This window comes from Palaemon carinicauda, chromosome 19 (genome assembly GCF_036898095.1).
Source record: "Palaemon carinicauda isolate YSFRI2023 chromosome 19, ASM3689809v2, whole genome shotgun sequence".
In the NCBI taxonomy this organism is placed as follows: Eukaryota; Metazoa; Arthropoda; class Malacostraca; order Decapoda; family Palaemonidae; genus Palaemon; species Palaemon carinicauda.
Genome location: NC_090743.1, coordinates 40901051 through 40902970, shown reverse-complemented (window position 1 = coordinate 40902970; position 1920 = coordinate 40901051). Strand labels below are relative to the sequence as shown.

The 1920-nt window shown below is 34.7% G+C and overlaps 1 long non-coding RNA gene across 2 annotated transcripts in view; it reads right to left on the bottom strand.

The window, feature by feature from the left end:
- LOC137658602 (uncharacterized) overlaps positions 1-678 on the bottom strand; it is a 72930-nt gene extending 72252 nt beyond the window's left edge. For both annotated transcript variants that reach the window (XR_011047386.1, XR_011047385.1), the window contains exon 1: positions 567-678. This is a non-coding gene — a long non-coding RNA (uncharacterized lncRNA). The remainder of the gene's footprint in view (positions 1-566) is intronic.
- Positions 679-1920: the final 1242 nt, after the last annotated feature.

Below are 1920 nucleotides of genomic sequence, written 5' to 3'. Positions count from 1 at the left end.
ATTACCGAGTCATTTCACGTACCTCTAACGGTTTTTGCTCGGCCATGGCTTACAACGTTCTCGTGAAATCAACCACGAACCACCTCACAGCTCCTCCGCGTTTTCAACAATTATCCTAATAGACGAAATTACACTGAATTTAACAATTATCCTAATAGACGAAATTACACTGAATTTCGTAATGGATTTCAAGACGAGGATAGAAAATGGCTGTTGTAAGGATATGAACGATTTGAAACAATAAATTATCCTGCTCCTAAATATTAATGGGAGACATACCATGGGGGTACAAGCAGTCTTAACCGAAAAGCCTAAATTTGCCGAAAATTTTCTAATACCAAATACAAAGCTCATAATCATTTCCCCTGCCACCATGCTCTTAATTAATGGAATACCAGACATTGCTATCTTTAAATATGACATGGCTAGCCTATAGTTAGCCTACATGTGGCGCATCTAGACCTAGGCTAAACAGTTTTGTAGTAAAGACACTTTTAATTATTTAGTACGCGTTTATAAGTGACAGGTAGTGTATCAAACCTCAATAAATAAACAAATTAACTTACAATTTATCATTAGCAGCAATTAAATCCATTATAACTTCACGAACACCAAACCTATCGTCAGGTTCCCGAGTCACCTAACCTGGCTACCCAGCTGAGCCGGCTCTGGCCTCTGGGTCTGGGGGGTGTCTGATTTTCTGGAAGTACTATCGTACCCTGCGTCAACAGTTATCGTGTTAGCACCAAAGTTGTCGTACAAAAATATCGGATTATTCTTTTTAATATCGCACTTTTCCACCACTTTTAAATACATCATTAGTATAGATGAAGACTAGGGGAATCGTCTCAAGAATAGTATTAGCTAATATTTGTTGTTTATACAACACACGAGTTTGTATTCAAAATATAATTTCCGATCAATGTTATTTCCTTTGGCGAAAGAAGTTAAAATGCAATATCTGTATTTGGCAATTGTATCAAAACTGATAAATCAGCCAGTGTTAATTATAAACACTCTTGAATAAATGATTAATTGCCATTCCGTATTTCCTTACATAATTTATTCACGAATAACTTGGAAATACATTTTAAAACTAAATGTTCCACTTTAACTAAAATATCAATTGACTACATAATTTTAAAAGCTAATTTGACTTTCTCCCTTACTTCCATCTATCCAAGCAAACGGCCTGGGCTAAATACGGTGTTTATTTCACCTATTTCACATATCAATAGCGCTCAAGTCCCTTACCTAGGACCAGGGAAGATCAGACAATGGCTGCTGATGACTCAGCAGGTAGAACATAAGCTCCCCCAAGAATGATGAGATTGCAGATATTATAAGAATCTCCCGAGCTTGAGTGAGTTTCAAACCCCAGTCCAACAGATTGCTAGGCAGGGCAGTCTCCAATAGGCTGACCAAAGTATTTTGCGACATTCGACATAAAAAGGCAGGATATGATTAAAAATGTTACCATCAGCCAACGAGATCATATGTTAGAGAATATCTTTTTATTTATATGAATAGATATACTGTTGCTAAATTCTGACGAGTTTCTCTTTTTTTATCAATCACAAAATGATCCTACGAAAAACGTATAGGCCTACTTGTAGTTATCGTACACCTTACCAGACACCATTTTGATTATATATATATATATATATATATATATATATATATATATATATATATATATATATATATATATATATATATATATACATGTGTGTGTGATAATTATCGTACGAATGACATAATACTTAGTCACGTGACTTACCTGCCAATGGCTACCAAAGACTATATACTGAAGGATATAGTCTTTGATGGCTACCATTACAAGGTTCCAATATTGTTATGTTAATTTGCCATTTAATCTATATTTTCTAAAGACTATATACTGAAGGAAAATAGGAAGGC